This window comes from Pezoporus flaviventris, unplaced genomic scaffold (assembly GCF_033815535.1).
Source record: "Pezoporus flaviventris isolate CSIRO_AGI_PZ_B2104156 unplaced genomic scaffold, CSIRO_AGI_Pfla_v1 ptg000027l, whole genome shotgun sequence".
Taxonomy (NCBI): Eukaryota; Metazoa; Chordata; class Aves; order Psittaciformes; family Psittacidae; genus Pezoporus; species Pezoporus flaviventris.
The window spans coordinates 1383164-1407077 of record NW_026892575.1 but is presented as its reverse complement, the minus strand read 5'-3'; the positions used below and the strand labels follow the sequence as shown (position 1 = coordinate 1407077).

Here is a 23914-nt window from a genome sequence, read left to right as displayed (position 1 = left end):
TGCAGCTGCTCAAAAATCCTTTTTTTTTTTTTTTTAATAATCTTCCCTATTGATCACACCTTTATTGAAATGCTGTATGTCAAAGCTCAAATATTCTTTGGTAGGGCTCCTCAGAAGTAATTGAGTTACCATTTATTTTATGGAGAATCAAAGAGTGATAATAGGACATAGTTTAATCTCTAAAAGTCAGAGTCTTTTGTTACTCTGTACGTTGCCAAACTGGCATTAGTCTGGATTCTTTCAAAAGTGCAGCTTGATCATTAGGAATATGTGAAATAATTTAAAAGAGGAAACATTCATTCTATGTGTTTCTAAATCTCTATTATTTTCAATTGGCGATACGAAAAAAATCTTGTTAAGCGTTTTTTGAGAGGCGTGAAGTGGTTTGGATATTAAATAAAAGCTGATATGGTTTCATTTATAGGAATTAATCATGGGCCATGTAAATAGAAAACTTATTTTTGTATTTAATGTATCACAGCAAAATTGTGGAAAGGTTTGTCCTTGGTACTGTTCTGGCCTTATTACAAAGAGCAGGAAGAACAGTCAATAACCACTTATTAATGTTTTTCTCCCTCCTTTATTGTAGCTTTAGGTACATTAGGCTCTCAGTAATTATCTCATTCATAATCCTCTGTAACAAGTAATATTTTCTGCATCTTGTGAAGCATAATTGGAAAATATTTTCTTTGGATGTACACTATTTCTATTCCCTCTTTAATATAACTTTACCCCAGAGTATCTTGCCTAGGAAAAAATGAGCAAGCATAATTTTGTACAGGTAATCAAATCTCTCAGATGTTGGCATATTTTCCTTTATCTCCGTGGGACCAAAAGCTAACCTTCAAATAGACCTAGGCATTAAAAGAGAGAATTTTAGCACACAATTAGAACTCAAATAAGCTTGTGCAAGGCAACTTGAACAGAAGTGCTGTTCTCAGTTGTTAGTACGTATTCCTACTGCAGGGCATTCCATTTGATTAATACAGAACTGCAGGGGAATATATATATATATTAGGCTAAGCATACGGATATGTATCTTGATTTGTGTATATACAGGTACTTCTAGTGTTTAAATGTGGGTTTATATCAGGAGTTCATTGCCTTTCTAAATAATTATTCCACTTTGGGACTGAAACCCACATCTTGATACAGGTTTTATTATGTTGAGCAAAATAAATGTAGAGGATAGGAAGAAACAGAAAGAAATCAACATGTCTTTAGAATTAACTTGGTTGCAATACACTGTAGAGTACTTAATTTATTCCAAACCTTCTGACATACAATGTGCCAAAGTGCGAGACAACAAAAGCCATACAGAATCTCAGACATAAAACTAAGGACTGGTTTCAGGCAGAGAAGACACTTTCGAGGCTAGGGTATGGTAGGCCTACAATGAAACCTTTCTGTCTCTATTTTTGTTGTGGAACTGAACATTCTCATTTCTATTTTCATTCATTTTGGTATCAAGGGCTCTTGTGAATACAGAACCCAGGGAAAGATAGTGAAAGATATGACTCTCCAGCTGAAAACAATTTACCAGAACCCTGGTAGTGTGTAACCCAAGAAGATAGCTGCCATTTTGACAATGCTTATTTTAAAGGAGACACTGTTTCTCTCAGTGAATATACTTTTTGTGTTTTCCTGTTCTAATTTAAAAGTTTGGCTTGACATTAGTTGCATATTGAAGTGCAATGGTAGGCTTATATTGGTAATCAAAAATTTTATGTTGGGAATATGCGTATTCTCCAAGACCAAATTTTGAATTCCATTTTCAGTTAACCAGATGATTCCGAATACGTACTATCATATGTAAAGACTCGTAATTGAGGTCTGAATTTTGTGTTTTTGTATTCTGGGGCCAAGATTTTTCTATTTTGCATTGCTATGAAAATATACACTGAGTTCTTCCAATTCTAACATTTGAGTTCTAAGATAATTTGCTTAGTGAGTTGTATGTTGGTTGTTGTCTTAATTTGCTGTGAAAACATTGTTAAAAATAGAAAAATAGAAATATAAAAAGAACAATCCCTCAGTACAGAAGTACAAAAGTTACATTTTTAACCTGAGTTAAAACGTCAGTGAAGATGAGGTGTCTTGGCTGATATTTTAGATAATATATTTTCTTTATTTGCTGACAGAACTCCTCGAGTCACCTGTCATGAGAAACTCGGATCACCTGAACACAAGGAAGAACTTTATTGTGAGGGTAACTGAGCATTGGAGTAGGTTGCCCAGAGAGGTTGTGGAGTCTTCTTCCCTTGTGATATTCAAGAGCATAGGACATAGTCCTGAGCAGCGTGCTGTAGGTGACCCTCCTTTAGCAGGGAGTTTGGACTAGATGACCTCTCATAGCCCCTTCCAGCCTTAACCCTTCTGGGATTCTTTCTCTGCTTAGAGAAAGTATCTCTCAGTATGGATCCTTTCCTGTGTTAGGCTCAAGCCTAACAGCTCAGGCCAGTATTCCTCCCCCAGAAGAGAGAGGGCCTTAATTCAGGGGGGTCCTGATAGCCTGAGGTGGGTCTGTTCTTAAATTTCCTCCTGTTTGTTACACAAGAAAAATAAACAGTAGTGAGCAAAATGAAGAGCAGTCTTAAAGAGAAATGGTATAACCTCGAGGAAGGGAATTATGAGAGGTGAAAGCTACTGTTCAGTGTTCTGGTCTTGGAGGGGAGGGTTTTCAAATACCTGCCTAATTATATAAGTAAAATGTGAGATGAGGAAATTGTCAATGTGTTTCCTTTGTTTTCTGAAAGTTAGCTGCATAATTCTATAAATCAGGCCCTCTGTGAGAGGGTGTGACTATTTTTGCATCCAAGTGACGTGGAAGGCTGAAATATGCAAACCGACAGCTGTCAGCTTTTCCACAAACCTGGAAAAAGGAATTTAGTTGTTTCAGGGCTAGAGAGAGAATTCAGCTATGGTTGCCTAAAGGTGGTAGATTTCTAAGTCTGCTTGTGAATGTAAGCAGCCATCTGCTAATGTCCATATTAATGCTAGAAATTGGAACTGAAATGGGCCTGGTAGCTAATTGACGCAAGAGTTGCTTCTTTGTAGGGGAGATGATCTCTAATGCTTGTTATTTCCTCTCAGTGTTCTTTGAACTAAACTTCAGCCTATTTTCTGAATAGTTGTTTTCAATATTCAGTGTTTTAGTTGTTCTTATGAAGAACATGTACTCTGAACATATCTGTAAATCAGGCCATGAAGGTAAAGGAGTGCATATTTGTGTATTTTGTAAAGTCTTAGGACTGAATAATGTGTTCAGTTTTAAAAATACGATTTAAAAAAAATGAAATATACTACCTTAGTAGTACAGGCACAGTAAAAGCCACAGCAGGAAAGTCAGAGGTGTGCCATGCTCACTTACTTGTGTCAGAACATATGCCATGCCATCTTTCTGAAGAGCTGCTTCATGAACTAGTACAAGCTTATCGTATTATTTGCTGATAAAGAAATCATACTATACATCTTTCCAGTTGTATTATGCTTCCACAAACTTCACTTCAATATATTTGACATTTTTATTGTGTTTGAATCTTTTTGTCTTGTGAAAGTGTCCTTTACACATTATATTCATTATTCACGGGGTCATCTTCAAAAGGTTCAAGAATCTAGTGGCAGTACTTCTACTCTAAGAATATTCAACCTTTCTTCCTCATACTTATTTTTCTCCCTCTCTATATTCCTTCACGTTGATAAGGAAACTCAGGTTTGAGAGATGAAAAAAAAAAAAAAATCCTTTACTATTTACTTCCAGTTTGTGCCAAATATAGCATATCTGTGCTGATCTCGTGTTCAGTGTTGTCGTAAGGACCAATTAGGAAGTGGGAAGGAAGGGATTGGGAGAATAGCAAAATGGAAGATTTCAAAGGAATTAATTTTTATTTTTACTAAAATATATTTTCACAAGTTTTTCCAGCTGTTTGCTGTTACTTAAGGTATTAGTCAAACTCACAAATTTATGAAACTTCTACTGTTGGAAATAGGAATTTCTGAAAATTAGTTTCTTTTTAAAGTTAAAAGAATAGTGTTTCAGATAAATAGAGGCTTTTTAGTGTTCTATTTATTTTGATTGAAAAGGTCTGTTGTTCTTGAAATACTCTGAGGTCAGCAGATCATTAACACACATTTTATTACAAAGTACTCTTACATAGCCATGCTTGTCCATAGCAAGGAATTTGCATCTTCTCCATTTCACTTAGAATTCATATTAATTCATTGCATCGAGCTCATGTGGCATAAAAATGTGATGCACTTCACTGAAAAACTGTGAATATATACTCAGAAATACTCAGTTGTATGTACCCTGAGATGAGAGAGTCACTCTTAGTATCTATATTGGCTTTTCAAGCAGCAATAGAGGAAACTCTGTAATAATAACTGAACACTTGTGACTAGCAAACACCTCCTGCAGTTCAGATCTGGAATATGAATGGACACCATGGGAGGCTGTTCCATTTCTGTTGAAAACAGTTTTTAACAGCATGAATTTATGAATCTAGTCAGTGCAAATGAGAGTTTATTATGCTGAGAGTCTAAAAATGATGTTTCATTTATTAAATTAATATAAAAATTGTAGTCAGATACTGCTGGAGATTTTTGTTAGACCTTCCTGAATTTCAGAGCTAAGGCTGAAACCATTGACTTAGGTTATGGGAGGTAATAGTGAAAACAAGACAAGCTGCCAAACCTTCCTGTTCTTTGCTTGATTGAAATGAATGTGTATTTAGAATAGCACCTGTCACGGTTTTCCAATCTGTGCACTAGAGAAAATTATGCTTGCCCATTTTGAAAATACTGGGTTTGTTTAATGAAAGCTTTTCATAATTATTTTGCCCTAGAAAAATGCTTCTACCCTTTTAAGACCCTTCTTCCATAACATGGGTCAGCTACAACTAATTGCTGCAGGATTGGAAGTAGTGGCATCTGTTGTAGTAGAATCGGAAGTGACTTCAAATTTACACTAATAGTGTAGAAATGATAACATAAAATTCAGGCAAATTTGATACCTACTCACACATAACTCTGAGGCTTATTGCCAGGTTTTGATATCTAGTCTGCCAGCTGTACTGTGGACTGCCCAGATCATTCAAACCATATGCCTTGAGCAAACAATCAGCAAAGTGTGTTAAAAGCTCTGAAAAGTACCACATTAACCATAAGTCAACCAGCTGCATGCACTGCCCTATTAATTTGGATAAAAGCTAACCCTTCATAAGTGATTTTGTTTTACTTTTGTTTTAAAAAATGTGGCTTAAATATAATCTATGCATCTGCAGTTAGGTTTATAGCAACAATTTTATACTATTGGCAAAATATTATTGAAATTCTATTTAAGCTTTTAAAGTTTCCCAGGAGACAGAAGAGTCCATTGCAAGTTTTTCTGTAACTTAATAGGAAACAGTCATTCATAGAGCACCCCAAAGCAGCTTTTTCATACTCTTCAAAAAGTCTTGGTCAGAGTAGTGTTCATTCTTCTGCGATAAGCAATATAAAATATGTATGCATTGTTTTTCCTCCTTTGGTTGGATTTGGCTGATGCTCACCCTGGTTGAGTCACTATCCTACAGCTATTTGCAAAAGCAAGTGAAGAATTCACTGATAATAAGAAACATGTAAACTGTGTATATGTGTATGACTTTTTACTTCCATGAAGTACTGCTTTGTCACTACACTTCTAAACATTTTTTCTCTTTTCATGTATCCTGATTAAAATGGAATCTTTGGTATTTACATTTATGTAACTATGAATCATTAGTATCTGCCTATTAAAACAAAGGCTGAATAAGAAAATAAGGAGATAGGGCTGTCATTGTGACTGGTAGGAAATCATATTTTGTCAGCTATAGTCATATTTCAAAATCCAGAATAGTATTATTTAGATTCAGGTTGGACGAAGCCTTGGGTGGCATGGTTTAGTGTGAGGTGTCCCTGCCCATGGCTAGGGGGTTGGAACTAGATGATCTTAAGGTCCTTTCCAACCCTAACTACTCTATGATTAATACAAATTTTAGCAGTATCTATCTCTGAGCTACAATGGCATACTTTGCTCCAAACAGTCTAAATAAAAAAGGTAGTGAGTTTATTGTGAATGAAACATATTCACCGCTGCTTCTTACTCACATAGTCTTCTGTTCTCATCCTCTGCAATACATTATCAAGAGAAATCAGTGTTGCAACCGATAGCCCAGAATAACAGAGCAGCCTACTGGGGTTACTTTCCAGTTCTTCGCTGTGCTTACGGCTAGGCCAAAGTGAGGCATAATCAGGCAAGTAAATTTCATCTGCGTTCTATCAGTCAAACTAATACAGTACCATCACTTGTATCACTTTGCAGTGTTAGAAAGAAAAATATATATTAGGATAGTAGAAAACCCAACAGACTTTTATCGTTTTATTTATCTGTTGACTGGTGCAAGTTCTCACAACAAATACTAACAAATTACGAAAACAAAGCTCCACTGAGCAGTGCTCAGAGTATATGCAAGAGGCATAACGTACCATTGTTCATTCTTTCTTTCATCACTTCACAGATCTCTAATGACTTTATTACATAGTTTATTGATTCAGCTTCCATTTTCCTTTTATTTTAAATTCCAGGTTGTTGCAGATAGAATATATGTTGAATTAGTGCAAGATCTAATGCAGATGACTATTCTATACAGATAAAACTCCAAGTACTAAAGTTCCTTCTCATTTGTGAGGCAGTCTCGGGTAGTTGCTGTCCTCCAGACTCTGGTCCCCAGTACTAACAATGTCAAACACAAAGTTTAAGGCAATGGCATAGTCTTAGAGCTTTACGCTTGCTGCTTGTGGTAGAAGTGGCAGAAAGTCAAAAGGCGTTTTGCCAATTCCTGACTGTGGCTATGAAGTCTTAGGACTTTGGATCTGCAGGACATAATAACTGATATAAATACGTGTTTATGAAGTTCACTTTTCAAAGGTGGGGATGTGGCTCCCTGCAGAAGTATTCCTCCAGTGTTAAACTGGTACTACAGTGGATGAGAGCCAGCGGGCTCTAAACTTGCTTTAAAAACCTGACTCTGGAAAGCGTTTCAGAGAATACATCTGTATTTCTAATTTGCACCTTGAAGGATGAAATTGACTGGAGAGTTGGTGAGAATGAATAAATTGATTCACAGTGGGTTGACAACTCCCTGTGTCTCACTTTCTGTGAAACATCTGTGGGCGATGCCACCACAAAATTTGACTGCTGGCTTGCAAGCTGGTCTACTAGCAATACATGATTAAAAACCTGTTACTCAGATATATGCAACCAAATTCATGGCACTTTTTTCCAGATTACTTTGTGTAACTTTGAATGGGTGATAAGGGGACTGGAGCAGAGCAAAGAAAAACCTGTTTCTTCAAGAAATGTAATCTCTGCTCTGCTGACTCTCAGATGTGCAAGTGGAATAATGCAGCAGAAAATCAACCCGAGAATTGAAAGTAATAATTTATTAAGACAGTATTTTTCTTTTTAAAAGCAATTTTCTTGTGATTTTTTTTTAATGCTTTAGAGAGAAAAATAATGAAGATGACTAATACGTTTTAGCAAATATTACAGGGTGAAATTTCTAGCAGCCAAATCATTAGATGCATTCATTTGTAAATATCAGTGATGGAGATGACAAGTTACATAGATCACAGTTCTTCTCTTCTTGTCATAAGGAGTAGTAATTTATTATTATTTCAGTAATCACACAGCACAGCACAGAATTTAGATTCCCCAAGAAAAAGATGCACAGTGTTTATGAATGTCCTAGCATTTTATTATAAGATTATGAACTCAGGAGAAATCATCAATTTCCAAAGTACAGTGTGTGTATGCTGAACACAGCTGTTGCGTGAAACAGACAGACAGGTCTTAATTATAGATTACATATAACTTTAAATATAGATTAACTAAGAATTTTCTAAATTTGTTTCTATTATAGATAAAATATACTCACTTTCAAGCCACTTTAGTTTATGGTGAAGGTCCCGAATGTAGTCAGATGTTGAGCCCACTTAATAATTAGAACTAAACTCTTTGTCTTTCTTTTATCCAAAGAATTGTGCAATTTCATACGAAGATGAAATGAGACAAGAGATTCCTATGTCCTGGCAGTCTACACTTGGTGCTGAAGAAGGAATTAATTAAATATATGAAATTCCTAGCTACTATCTTTCTATCTTTTTATACAGGAAAATATAAAACTATGTAACTATACAATATGGGCATTTAAATTCATTCAGCCCTTGTAGAATCTGCCTGTGGCTTTTTTTTTTCCCCAAACAGATATTATTGTAGCTTTATTATAAGGAACAGTTTGCTGTATCACAGCTGGCCATCAGTGAGGCATTGTAGACTTAATTCCATAGACAGCCTTCAGTGAGGCATCATCGAATTCATTCTTAGCTGAACAGTTCCAGGACACACACTTGCTTAGTTAAACAATGAGGAGCAGTTTATGCGTATTTGTGTGTGGGCACGCGCTGGAAGTTTATTTTTCAGCCTAAAGGGAAGGACTATTAACCACAAACTCTAGAGCCTTGGATTTTATAATTAGAAATCAATTGGGCAAAGCTTAGTTTTGTGTATATGACCTCTTCCAATGACTGTACCCCAGAGTGGTTTTCTCCTGAAATTATTTGCTTAACAATTTTAACATCTAATCTATTTGCAAAATCGGTTTGAAATACTAAATTACCTGTATGCTGCATAAAAAAAAAGTTTAACCAACATGGAATTACCTGAATGGTTTTGTTTTGGTTTTTTTGTAACTTACATTTTAATCTTACTGTTTATTTGTTTTAATTAAAAACCTTGTTGGCACTGCAGAATTGACTTTGATAAGGGCACGGCAGGGCCAATTGTGTTTGGAGTTCATATTGTCAATTTGCATCCGCAAGGAGGGTAAAATGCAGCTGGGCTATACTATGACAGACAGATTGCTAAAGACATTTACTCAGCTGATTCAACCGGTATGATAGTGTGGGTTCATTTCTGTCCTGATTGCTCTGGTATTTGGGAATCCTTAGGTGACAAACTTGTAGCACTTCCTATTCCATTTATTTTCTGGTATTATGCACAGAGAGCTTTTTAGCTCCCTACAAAGAAGATATCCAATCAATGTATTTAATTCCAATGACCTTCAGCTTCAGGGGTGGGGGAATTGGTCCCAACAATCTGTTTTTTTTCCCTGGAAAGTTAACTATAATTGGTAGTAGCCCACATTCCATATTTCATCCGAGTTCCTAACATAGGGGAGACTGAATGCAGGGTAATCCTACTGTTGCTGTTTTTCCTCTATGTACAGGGCCTGATCTTAGCCAAATGTAAAACAAGGTAATGTTTAACACACAATAGCCTTCTTTTCTGGTTGAATTTATGTTGGAAATTAAAACCTCTTTCCATGTAAAAGGGGAAATTTCTAATTAATAACTCAGTAAAATTCTTTGGGATTTTTAAGTTCATAATAAATAATTTATTATGGTGGTAACAACTTACATTCTCGTGGAGCAGGAACCAAGAAATAATATTACAGGGTTGTGGGTTTTCTTCTCCTTTTTGCATTAAGTCTCATTATCTGTGCAAGTTCATTATTTACTACCTCACAGTAATACTGTTTTAAAGCGTACAAGAATATATGAGATTTGTGGCATAATAGGACTGAATTGAATTGGATCTAAGTAACTGCAGATGTGGCTAGTTTCATCATCAGCAGCTTATTTAATGCTTTGCACTTAAAGGCTCCTGTCATTTCAAAGCACAGGCACTGCTTAGTTGAACAGAGCTAAACTATGGTTGCACTTCTTAGCCTTTCAAAAATAATGCTAGCTTAATTCAAACTCCTGCACTACTGAACCTGAAGGAGTTCAGATATGTATCAAATAAAAATTCCTTTCCATTTTTTATAATAAAAGGAGGCACCAAAAAAAGAAAAGTATATTAAGGCTCTTGAAGTTTTATTTTAGTTTCCTCAAAAATGTTTTTTTTTCATATGAACAAATATAATTTGAGTTCTTCCCCCGTTCCCTTCCTTGAAATAAGTCACTAAAATATCAAGCAGATTTTAGCATCGCAGAGCAACTTTATCGATACAGGCATTTGAGGAGATTCTTAGAATGCTGGAGTAATTGTAACATTGGATTTCTCTTCAGCATAGGGATAGACAAAAATTTGCTTCTACATAGCATAGTGAGATATCTAAGTACACTTTTGCATTTGAAATTATGGGAGCATCTACTAGTGCAGCATAGATAAAACCAGCAGGTTTTTTACATTGGTTTTTATTTTATTTCTATATCTCCATTTTTGATAGTTTGTACATAATCTAGACATCATGGTGCATTTAGAAGAGAGTTGGTATTCTTTCTTTTGACTGCAGTTTCTGAAAGGGCAAAAATACGAACTGCATCACAAATACATCATTTGAAAGTAGCCTCAAAAATTAGAGCTGGAGATAACCAAAAGACACAACAAACTCAGCCTAATTCATTTGCTAGTAAAATATACTCAAAGCAGTAACACAAAAGGCTATGCACAGGAATGATTGGGTTTGGATGGTGAAACTTGGGTTCCAAAATATTTTGGCCAAGTTAGGATCTGTGAAATGCGAGCAGGAAGAAATCATTAGGAAAAGACTCCTATTATTACTGGGTAATGCAGCAGGATATTCCCTTATGCACAGTACCCCAAATAATGTGAAGAAAAGGCATGCTAGGAAAAGGGTAGAAAGCAAAACCTGGGAAATTAGTTTGAACATCTGAGATTTTGACACTGTGGGATGAACTTGCCACTTGCCTGTCTCTGAATACTGCCAGTTGTGCTAGTGGCAGGGGTTGATTGTGACTGTCCGTTTCAGAGGTAAATTTCTGCAGTGCCTTGTGTCTCCATGTTCTTTTGAACCATGACAACGTGTATGTAAGTAATAAAGCATGTTTACTGGGGTAAAACTATTTAATGCTGGGGAATTCTGTCACTGGGAATAAGAGGGAGCTTATTTAGGAAAACATAGTATGTGGATGTAATATAGTTCAGTGACTTTCATTACAAACTGCAAAAAAAGTTTGAATAATTTAAAGGTCTTTCTACATCCTAAACAAGTTAAGAAGTACTCTCAGCAGGTTCTGTAAATGTGGATTTTACTCCAGTCTTAACTCATCCTGCTGTGATTGCTTATTCAAATCGTGCAGGCAGCTGCCAAGTCATAGATGTGATGTCCTTTATCACAGAAGCAGAATACTTAAATTTGTTTGTTAACAGATACTAATCAGAGATATCTTGATCTGTGTAATTCTAGAGCACAATCTAAGATCTGATTTTAGAGATGTATTAATATGTACTGGATGAGTGATTACAATGGTTGCTTAGCTTCTGTTAATTTGAAGTCTTTAAAGCATTCAATAAAATGAGTGTTTGCTGTCCGCCCCTGAGTGGAATGCCAATTCTTGTTTAGAAGATTATAAAGTTAAGAAGAAAGTCCAATAATTGTCTCCAGCAGGCTCATTTGCATTATTTCTTCATAGCAATTACGTGAACAATAGGGATTCTATACCTAAGAGCAAAATACATGTTGATCTATATATGCTGAAATATAATCACAGCAAATATGTTTTAATTATGTTTGTGTTGCTGCAGAAGTAAAGGCAAGGCAGAAAGCTGTTCTAATATCTACAGAATGTGTATGAGTCATAGCATAAAAAACACTAAAACATTAAAATAAAGCTGGTTCTAATAAGGAAAAAAAATAAATTACGGTAAACAAAGGGAATGAAATTGCTTTATTTTTGTTGGAAGTAGAGGTTTAATTGCAGGATTTGTGTAGGCAGCAGGAATGGTTTTGCTTTTAAAGCAAATAAAAGTTTAATTCTCCTAGAACTTGAGTGCTCTTTCTGTGATGAGTAACAGATTTTCATTTCTGGCGCAGTTTGGAAACGTTGGGGGGAAAAGATACTTTTATGTCACTCCAAATATAAATTTTTGGAATATCAAGAAATGTTTTGGGATAGGCATGGTATTTTTATTGTATGAAAAAAGAACCCCTCATGTGATAACAAATGAAATTAGTTTAAAAAAAAGCATTTGATTTACATTTCAAACATATTAAAAAGTTAATTCCTTTAAAAGAATGAAGTTAATGCATATATAAACACAAAAAGTTTTTGAATGTAAGATGACATTGAAGCACTCTGGTCCAGAAACTTTCAGAAAAAAAAATACTGCACTGGCCTTTTCTCAAACCTGTATTTGTTTCCTAAATAATTTTTCAGTAATATGCAGGTGAATGGTTGAAGTGAGTGTCACTAAACCATTATTCATTTACAAAAAATCGTTGATAAAAAAATATATGCCGCCGTGTGTACTGCTTAGTGATGTCAAGAAGCTGTCTCTAGGACCTTCAACTACTCTGTTCTGATTATTGGGCCTCTCTGTTTCTGTGACTGCTTCCCCACAAGCAGAAATGGAAGAAAAATTAATTTTTGCTTGGCAGTGGTGTTGCTCATTCAGTTACTGTGATGATATGATTGTGGAGCAATGTGCATGATGTCCATGTATTAATGTTTAGATGAAGATAACATTACCTTGATTGCAGGAAGACAATTAAAAGGTTATCTTGAGTTTGTGCAAAGCTCTGAGTGAATTGCTGGTACTGAGGGTGTGTGATCACTCTCAGCATTGCACCCTAGGGCTGAATGATGTGGCCAGTTTGATGATGACTCTCTTTGCTTGGGCTATCAATATAAACTGTCACTTCCAGAAGAAAATCAGGCCAGAAGAGAGATTTAGCCACAGGGAGGGAGAAGAAATGAGCTTGGCAGTAAGATTCTATAGAGAATAAATAAGGTTTGGTAGTATTATTAACAAAGAAATACACTCAGTATTGAATATAATGAGATCCAAATCAGGTATTACTTCTGGGTGGAAAAAAAACAAACCCAACAAACAACCAACTAAACAAACTCAGGGGCTTTCTATTGATCTTGTCTTTTATATCCATTCATTTAGCTATGGTCTGCAGTCAAGGGAGCCATTGAAATTTATGTTATCTTTGCGAACAGCTTGTGGACCACCTTCTAGGAATGTAATTTCTCTTATTCTCCTGGATTTTAACTAGCTGCTGTTCTAATTTTTCCTTGTGCATATTTGTTGGAAGAACTTCTTCCCATCGAGCAAACCCCCATCTCTTTGATGGTGAGGGACTGCTTCTCCGGTGTTTCTCCACACAGACTTAAAAATTCACTTATTGTCAAATCTCTTGCAGACAAGAACATGAAAAGGAAAGAAAAAGCATTTACCAAATGTAAAACTCTCCAGGTAACCCTTGAAATGAATATTATCGAAGTGTACATAGATTATTGGGGGGGGGGGGTTCCTCTTTGCTTTAGGTACTTGGAAGGCTGTGATTGGTTTGTCTTTTAAAACAAATAAACAAATAAACAACAACAAAAAAAAAACCCCAGCCATCTTGTAACCAATAAACTGGCATCTGGAAGTTAAATTTTCTCAGCTTCATTTTCTATGGCAACATTTAAATTGCCTAACATTCATGTAACTTTTTTCCTGCATGTTTTTTTAGGAGCCATATGCTTGGTAGTTACTTCCTTTTGTTTCTTCCCACTTTCCCATTTGTTTACTTTAGGTATTTCTATTTCTTGGTTGTTTTCATCCTCCAAACTGGCTGATGTTTGGTTTTTGACTTTCACTACCACTATCAGATTGGAACTGTATCTCAGCAGATAGAAGAAAGCTGAAATATGAGGATTTATTTTTTTGTGTGACAATATATCATACTTTAGATGAAGGCTTTTTACAGTCCTTTTGCATCTTCTCTATTATTCATCACCTAATCTGCATAACCTCATTCCTTTTTATTGACAAAGGACAGATGTCAGACTTCTAACTATTTAACTCTTATACTGAAGTTCTTTTGTAAGCTATCAAGACTTGGTATGCTATATATTATACAATTTTCCTACTATCTTCTATCCTTTTTTACAAATATACATTATCTTCTGGTCTAGAGAATGGTTGGAATTCATGTAACATTCAGCAAAAGAGGAGACTGGAGAACCCATGGAGTTTTCCCCATTTAGCCACCTTGCTAACACTGATGCTGGTCAGAAGCAGTTATACACCAGAGTGGAGAAAACTAGGCATTCTTGTCCTGTGGGCTTTTGAGAAAAGCTGCCTATTGGTGGGGTTGGCAGAGCTGATATAGGGAGCTATGGTCCAGAAGCTCAGAAAATGAAGGTGGTCAGTGCTGAGATATTTAATATGGCTTTGATTTCCAGTATGGTGGAAAAAAAAGATTGGGCTTAGTCATGCTGTGATTGTGTTTTTTTAACAGCCAAATTTGTCAAAAAGAGTTAACATCTGATAAGCCAAGATACATATCAGGTTTTGTGTCACAATATCTATAACAGAACTGAGCAACAGCTTTTATCCTGCTAATATTTTGTTGAAGAACATCATACAGCAGATTATCTTTTCAGTTAACTTTGCCATCAATGTCCATTTACATACCCAGTGATCCCATCTCCATAGGCAAACAAAATATTCCATCTCCTATATCCTGAGTAAATGTGAAAAGGCAGCTTTACTGACTTGATAAATAATCTCAAATATTTTACTCCAGGGTCTTGCTATTTTCAACACTTTATTATCTCACAGTCAGACAATTGTTAATCTCATTATTTAGTTTGCATGAAAGTCTGCTACACCTGATCTGTTGGTTATCAGAAAAGTGTAAAAAAGTGTAAGCTAATGGTAAATTCTGAGTTTAACTGGACTATAAATTATGGAGTCATAATATAAATTAACAACTAGATGTCAGTTGTGATTTTTTGTTTTTCTTTTTGGGGGTGTGTCTTTGGTTCTATGGCTTTCTTTGCGGCTCTGTGTATGTTACAAAAAGGAGTTTTATCCAGTGTCCCTTGAAATTTGAGACAGACACTCCTGGGTTTTACATCAGATCCTAAAACTATTTGCATTAAAAAAAATGTAAAAAATAATCATTTTAGGACTAGAATTTTTTTGAGAATTCAACCTCATTTTTTTCCATGAGTTTGAGATGTACTGAATCCATAGGTGGTAATTGTAGAAATTAGCCAATGTCTTAGAAACTAATTTATAAAATTATGTTTTCTGGGTTCATTCTTCCTTGTCCCTTTTTCAGAAAAAGGCAAGAGGAAAAAGAGCCACTTGATATTTCACCATAAGCAGAAGACAATGAAGTAAGCTCAATGCATTACACCCTACAGTGTAACAAAGCCCTTGTGTCTACAAGTACCTCTATGTGTTATTGTAATACAAGTAATTAGTAATCATTATTTATAGATGAGTACTGGCTCTGCGGTTGTCAGCTGACCAGGTAACCAGCTGTTATTTAGTTATCTATCTCAGTAGACTTCTTTCAGATAAAAAGTAGGAATGTACATAAATACCTCGATTTTGTGTTGTTCTTGTATCTAGGCTAACATTTGGATCATTTAGAAACTGCAGTTCTCAATGTGGTACCTCTTTCTCATATTTTTAAAGTTGAGTTTTGTTTGTTTGTTTGCTTGCTTGTTTTTTTCTGAGCCTTTCCAAATACGTACCTGAACTTGTTTTATTAAAGAAACCTCATCAGAGTCCTTGGGGGTCTTCAAAGATCTCCCTCATGCATATTTCCCTCCTTTGCTCCCTCCTTCCTTTCATGGCCATTATGTTCCCTAGTGGGCAACCTAAGAAACAGTTCTTTGAAGGAGGAAGAATACTCATATAATTTGAAAAGAGGTCCTGACAAATCATAATGTTTCTTTGCCTCTTAACTTCAGTCTAGTATGTATTGTGCATCTTCTCTGCTACTCACAGTCCTAAAAGATAAAATTCAGGATAGCTGGTCACAGAAGAATGTCCCATTAGAGAAATGCAAAGAACAGCTGAATGGGGAGAGGACCATATGGGGTTTTGGCTGTTCCATGCTCACAGAGTGATAGGAGCACTACCAAGCTTGTGTGGGTAGAAAAAAATGACAATGATTCAACCATCATTAAATTAGTGCAGATGTCTCCTGCAGCCTCCCACAGTAGTCTTCACCATGAGCTCAGATGATTTGGATAAAGGTCTAGACTAAGTCATTATGAAGTCTGTATGGATTCTGGCTGTTTGGAGATTGACATATGTTACACACTTGCAGCTTTTGTGATACTCATTTGTATACAATTTGTCTGTATTCATGCTAAGACAGAGTTTCTCTTTTGATGAAACATTGACCCCATATTTTGGATGTTTGAAATCACAGGTAGGTTAGGTGTTCACAGCAAATGACTCCAAACAGTGCCCACACTTATAATCATAGTACTGCTGTTTTTCCCTCTTTGGAAACAGGTTACCTGATGTGCCAAAAATGGTAATGATTTTCACTGAAATTCTAGTCTCCATATGTACTGAGAGGGGGGCTGCAGGACTCATTAAGAAGCTGGAGAATCAGAGGTAATACATTACTAAGTATCAGACCCTGCTGAAGTGAGCACAGTTGCTTATTTCTGCATATTTAATATTGTTTCTCTGTAATGGTTTGTGTTCTCCTCTCCTTTGTCAATTCTTCCAGAAAAGCATTATCAAAGGCAGAAGCTATGTTCTATCTCTAGTGGTTTAAAAAATATCTCAAATCTAATGGTATTGCAAATTGATCGCATTATGAGAGACATAACCATTGCAAGTAGGTTTGTAAGAAATTCACAGGAATGCATGACTTAGTGGAAATGCATGGGAAATTACATTAGGAAGCTTTGAAAACCACAAAAGTGATGTGGCAAATAATTTCTTGTGAAACTGCGTGAAATCATAATAACTAGTTTCAACCAGGTTTTTCTGAATAACTCACAATTCTGCACGAGTTATCCCTAATAAATATCTAACTGCAAGAAAATGGGGGGAAATAATCAAATTATTCTCATGGTATATCTGTTTATTCTGATGTATGACATTCTGATGTTACTATGTAACTGCAAATATAGTGACTCTGAAGAACTAATGTTTTATTTGACATCTCATGAGGAATTACTTTGTATCATTTCCTAGCTACGTTTGTTTTCACATTCCAAGTAACATGAAAAATACTTTTTAGTAAGAAAAAATTTATACTGTACCCATGTGCACAGTTCACAGGTTAGTGTAAGTACACTAAAAGTAAATTATATTATCACATGTAAGCACATAGTTTATAAGATAATCAATATGTACGTAACTCAGAATTTAATTTTGCAGTTCTCTATTTCACTCAGTTACCTTCTTAACAGTTTTCAATTTTAGCCCAAAGCTGGCTGCATAGCTGATGTTTATATTTCTGCACTGTAGATGTGTTTGACAGCCAATTGCTAGAAAAGAGCTTTCTATTTGCACTGCCAGCTTTACACATTATGCGGTTTCAGATAGTACTTACTTCCTTATGTTCAGACACCAAAGTATGCTAAGCAGTCATCTTAAGTTTGAAAAATTACCTTAAGAAAAAGGTATTTTAATGCTTTAAGGTTTGTTTTATGAAATATTATTCAATAACAGAATGAATTCTGCATGGATTTGAAATTCTTTTGTTAAGAAGTAAGACAGCTTAAATTTATAATCACTAGGATCCTCCTAATCCTTATGAGCAAAGCATGATCAGAAGCCAGGGTGGTGAAAGCAGAGCCTTGAAGGGTTGTAAAATCATGACAACTTAAATAAATAAATAGAAATATCCTGTCATCTTTGACCACACTGGCCTATTGTACTTTTTTCTGCCTTCACTGATCTAGGCTATAGCTTGTTTAATTTTGATAGATTTTGTAAGCAACCATCAAATTACTGCTGAGAGTATGTAGTGATTAACTTTTTTATTCCTATTCTGCAATCCTAAGTGTATGTATTGTAAGGTATTACTCTGACATTCACTGGAGAAAATAATTTGAAAAACACAAAGAGGTCTTAGTGCTCAAGTGCAATGTACTCTGTGCCTGAGAATGAAGCCTGGCAAGTTATAATAAGCTTTTAAAGAGGAAAGAAAAAATCCAGCTCAACCAACATGGAAGGAAAAGCTCAGAACACTCTGAATAAGGTGATGATGATGATTAAAGGAACAGAAGAGAAGGATTTGATACATACAAACTGCTGAACTGCTGTCTAGCTCTTTCAGTAGGAAATTCCCATGGTTTATGTTTTTTTACAGACTTACCCATCTTCTGTTTATATAGAGGAAGGAGCAGCAAGACAGACTCTCCTGGCAGTCGAAACTGACAGCCAAAAGGGAACACTCTTCTGAAGTCATGTTTGGAGACTTCACACAATCTTGCAGGTAGTAGAAACTACAGTGTAGTTTGTGTCCAAGACTGACAAGATGGAGGAGTGAGCAAACGGCTTTACAATTATTTCACTGAGTTGGGAAACAGTGACAAGTGCAGGAGGCACTGTTAATTATTCTGCATGAAGCACTGGAATTGTTAATATAAGTGCTTGACCCCAAAGAGTAAGCAATGACAAACAGATACTTTTTCTCCCTAAAAGGATACAGAAGAGGGAATATGTTTTGCAGGACTAAAACTGCATGCAATTTTTGAGTCTCTCTATACCCAGCTTTCAGATGTCCTGTGGTGAACCACAGTACAGTACAAAGGAAATAATGGAGAAGCAAATGAGATGGGAAAGAATTCCTCTTTGTCAGTATGACACAATTTCATTGCATGTTTCTAAGTATCAGAAACATTTAGGTTAAAATTTCAAGACCTTTTCACAGGAGCAGTGTCTGCTGGAACACAAGAAAGGAGCAGCAGTCTGGGTTCAGAAATAGTTACATGAACTCCAAGCTAGGCACAAAGCCAACTACAAAAAGGTGCCAGCCATCTGAGGCCACTTGACATAGGACACTTGGGCATTAAATAGCTACAGAAAGCGGTGACTGAAGGCGGCAATCCAAGCTGCGGTGGGATACAGGTTGTATGTGGTGGGGTTGTTCTCAGGACAGAAGGGAAGACAGATGGTATTCCCAAATGGAAAAGGCCAAGGCCAGAACTAGGAAAACAGAAAGGTTTAGCTGTCATCTGGCTTAACATAAGGATTCAGAAGAAGCAAGGTATATAAGAAATATATAAAGAAAAAGCAACCTAAGACCATGCTTTGGAATGAAGATAGCAGACAGTAGAAACATTATACCTTGTCTTTGTTGCCATCACAATCACTGAAGGTGAACGTGGGATTGTGGGTTTGAGGAAGACCTGCATCTGAGGGAAACTTTGTGTTGGGGGGCACGGTTTCCTCCCTCTTAGGGAGTTCTGCTGGCAGGGGGAACAGCTTCCTGGAAACTGGCAATAGATGACAATTCTAATTAAAAATTAATATTATGGTTAACTGGAGATAAATGCGTACAGCTGTTTTGGAAGGGTATGGGTAGTCCTATGCTCTGGATGATTTTTCTTAATGTGGCTCTTTGTGAGACTTAATGTGGGTTTCTCTCTCCCTCTGTTCCTCCCATCTGTAAAAACAAGTATAGTTATGTTTTTTTCCTCACAAGGCATTGAGTGAAAATAAATATTAAAAAACATTAATTCAGCCTGGTGAGGGAGGTGATACGTGACACTTAAACAAAGGATCAGTGTTGCTCTAACCAAAAAGGTCTTAGAGCAGATTTAGTCACATTCCATAGCTTTCCTTTTGCATCACTTGGTCATAATCAGTGAGTTAGAGCAGATTGTTAGATCCAAACCTTGTCTCTGGATTTTAAACAACAGTTCCCTGTAGTGTATTATAAGATGATACCAAAAGGTAGGCAATGAAAAGCAGTTTGTGCACAGTTGCAGTATGAATATAAACAGAGACAAAATTAGCAAATCAAATAGAATAAAAAAGCAGTAGCAAAGAATAAACAGAAACATAAAAGAAGCCATCTGGAATCAAAGATACTCAAATAACATGGTAGGAAACTGAGGCAGACAAAAGCAGAGATTACAGTCTTAAATGAAAGTGTTTGGGGTATCATTGCTTTAATTCTCTTTGAATATGGTTATGAAACTGCAGCTGAGAAGTGTGAGTAGTAATGTCTTCTGACAGTTACTCCAAAGGCTTCAAGTTACATGATTCTCATAATTTAAATGAAACCTTTGTCATCCATGGACATGTCTGTTTCCTTTCTAAAAGTGTTCCAAGTACTGACATAATGTCAGGTAAATCAAGTCTGTGCCCCAATTATTATTCTGAATAATAATGCAGAATATTTGTTTTTCCTCTTCCCCATTGTGCAGCTATAATTTCCATTACTAAAGATGGGATCAGCCTATCCATGGAGAAAATGAAAGATTCCATTAAATTTAAATTACCTTCACTTTATTAATTCTGCATTGTGTTCAAATGAATCTATAATAGTTTAATTATGAATTATTTTAAAACTGTGGGTTGTCAATAAAAGTCCTCATTGTCTACTATGTGTCAGAGCACATCAACAATACACACAAAAACCTTCTGTAACACCTAATGATGTTGATATTTTTAGAAAAAAAATCTCTGCAATATCACATACAGAAAGGAGCACATGATGAGTAAGGTACATTACAGTTTTGAAAGCACTGGTATATATAAATCATTGTGAAAGTCACCAGAATCCTTCCATACTTTCACAAAATGATCTAGAGCTTCTTAGAATCCAGCAGTTTTGGAAAAGAGTCATAAAAGATGAAAATTATGTCTCTTAAATTCATTAAATGGGGTCTGCCTCATAAATGAGGAATTTTATTGCGAGGCATAGGTAGGGAAAAAATAGAAGAACCTGAAGCATCAGAATAGTGTTGATGTGTTATGTGTGTATCAGTGTAACATCAAGTGAAAATCAGTGATGCGCAAGTTAATCCCTTAGAAAAGATTGCAGAGTTATGAGGGAGAAGAATTATGTAAATTTTAAAATGAAGGTTTAAGGGCAGATTATGTCTTTTCCCTCGAAACAAGTAAGGGGTAATTCCCTTGTAATTATATGAGGATGAATTAATTACTTTCTAATAAACTCAAATAAAAACTTGACTACATAATACCACCTTCTCTTTTCTTAATTAAAAATGTCCGGGATTATTTTCATAATATGCAGATTTCCCCCTCTTGTGAATTATTGGTATATTTGTGCTTTTTTACTAATACGAGGAAATCGGGGTTACAAAACCTCTGTTCGGTGATGCATCACATATGGCCTACCCTGTATGAAGTTGTGCATCAACACCACACCTGGAGAGAATTCGAAGTGCCCCATCTTACTACAAAGGCCAGTCAAAAGCTTTCTGCTAATTTGGGGTAGGGAATAAGTGCATTATGTATTTTCCTGATGGTGAAAATATGGCTTCAACATGAAATCGATTGTGCTGAGCAAACTTGTTTTTACTACGTGGATTATCCAGGTAGCTGACTGAGGGCAGGTGAGACAGTTTCCACAAAGAGACTCATAAATCTCCAACCTAGCTTGGAGCTTCCGGCCTTTGTCCATAAATTAAGTCCTTTGCTGCCATGTACTTATGAACCATATACTTCTTAAGAAAATGTTGTTAAATATATTATAAGCATCTATGGAACAGGAGAATTAAGTATCAGTAACATGCTTATGTATTTGTTCTTTTACTGCAAAGTAGCACTTTCTCGTGGTTTAAACCCAGTCAGGCAACTCGTTCACTCACTCCCCCCCTTCTTTCCCTCCCCCTGCTCCCAGAGGGACGGAGAGGAGAATTGAAAAGAATGCAACTCCCAGGGTTTGAGATAAGAACAGTTCAGTAACTAATGCACAACACAAATCACCACCGCTACCACCACCGACAACGATAAGAGAAAATAGCGAGGGAAGAGAATACAACACCTCACCACCAGCCGACCAATAACTCGTCCCCCAGCCCAACCAAGCACTGACCGATACCTCCTCCAACCCCGCCATCCCAGCCCTTCTGGGCATGCGCAGTTACATCCTGGGCATGACGTGCTGTGGTACAGAATACCTCTTTGGTCAGTTTGGGTCAGGTGTCCTGTCTCTGCTTCCTCCTGGCTTCCCCTCCTCCCTGGCAGAGCATGAGGCTCACAAAGTCCTTGGCCAAACCAAAACACCATTGTTATCAGCTCTGTTCCCAAGCCGAAAGTCAAAACACAGCACTGCACCAGCTACCAAGAAGGAGAAAAATGACTGCTACTGCTGAACCCAGGACACACTTTTACATACACAGAATATAGAGGCTCTTTGAATAAGTTTCTCCGCAGTTTCTCTTGCATTGATTGTAAATATGCATATTTGTAATGTATGTACATGGGAGACTATAAATATATGTTATTTATTTGAATAGCGTGTTGGCAATAGTTTCAGATATGCATGCATTATTAGTGAAAATAATGGTAGTTTTGTGAAAGTACACTGTGTACTGTGTATGCTGTTACCATTAATACTTGCTTCATTGATTATCATCTGTATTGTAACATAGAATAGCAAAAGAATTAATAATGATTAGAAACTGCAGTTTTCTGAGGGTTCATTTTGAATGAAGGTCATTTTTAGGAACAGACCTGTGGTGAGGCTATATGGGAGACTTTAGTTGGGTATTAATATAAGGCATCTGCATCACCATTAAAGCCAGGAGAGGATCCAAAACCTCTCCGGTTGCCATAAATTCAGGCACAAATTGTGTTGCATCTGCTACTTTAAGGGAGAGAGATGTGTGAATTCATAGTTGCACAGGCAGCAAAGTGATGGAAGAAGATTTCACTTCCTTTGAAGTCTGATTAACTGAATCTCACATAAAGGAAGTGAGTTTGACTCTCTCTGAACCTGATCAGGTTTTCCGGTAAACATGCTTTTCTGTTTGTTTGGGGATGCTGTCTGGTAGTGGGGCATAGGAACGACCTATAGATGTCTCCATTTTTAAATAGCACTTCTTGCTACATTTCTCAGTACTGCTCTGAAAAATAACAGCTTGGCCTTCAAGCACAGGCTCAACAAATAAAGCTACAGGTGTGGAAAGCAGTTTCACATTTACAACATTTGTGAGGATTTTTCAGCAGAAACTGATATTCATTTATCATATTCATTATGCCTCTCTATCATTCACCTAGACCCTATATAATTATGTGGTTAATGATCTTTAACCTTCACATGACCACAGCTTGCTGAAGCTTGACAATTGCTGTAAATTATCATTCACATTTGCTAGAAGAGAGGAAATACTACTTGGAAAAAAATACTGTGCTTTCTGGCTTAGAATTTCCATTCAGGTCAGTAATTTAACTTTGTAAGCAGATGATGATTTAATCCTAAATCCAAACAATGAAATTATTTTGAAAAAATGGCTCTTTCATAGGTCATTTATTACAATATTTTGATAGTACAGTGCAAGAATTTCAAAACCTAGAAAGATATTATAATTGGTCAGCCTGAATGCTCACCATAGAAAGCACATGTGATTCTAGTAAATGCTATATTCTGGTTTGGGTGTTTTGTTGGGAGGTTTTTTTATTATTTTTTTGATTTTTATTTTTAATTAAAAATGAAAAAAAATTTACTCTTTTTTCCTTTTTTTTTTTCCCACTACTAATTTTTAGGTTAAAAAACTGATCTGCTAATCATACTCAGTTTCAACTTCCAGATTATAAAATGCTTCTAACTCTTCTACTTTTGTTGAATGTTTAGTCCTTCATTTTACGGAGTTTCAAATAGCAATGTCTATTTCTTTTGATGCAAAGGACTTTAATTTATTAGAGGAAACAATTAATTGTAATTATAGAGGGTTTTTCATTATTATGTATTATTATATAATATAGAGTTTTTTCAGGCAAACTAAGATGTTCCAAATTCCTTTGCTGAGTTGTGTGTGCCTAGACAGTGTTATGATATTATACCACTCTAATTCAGCTGTGGATACTGACAAAATCTTCATAGCCAATGTTAATAATGTATAGATT

General features: G+C 36.0%; 1 protein-coding gene across 3 annotated transcripts in view; it reads left to right on the top strand.

Annotated features, from left to right (window-relative positions):
- CDH8 (cadherin 8) overlaps positions 1–23914 on the top strand; it is a 153350-nt gene that overhangs the window by 30466 nt on the left and 98970 nt on the right. The window contains exon 1 of one of the 3 annotated variants that reach the window (XM_061458463.1): positions 16447–16465. The exons of the other annotated variants lie outside the window; for them this stretch is intronic. The gene's annotated coding sequence lies outside the window, so the exon portion shown is untranslated. Of the gene's footprint in view, positions 1–16446; positions 16466–23914 lie in introns of those variants that run through there. 3 annotated transcript variants of the gene reach the window in all.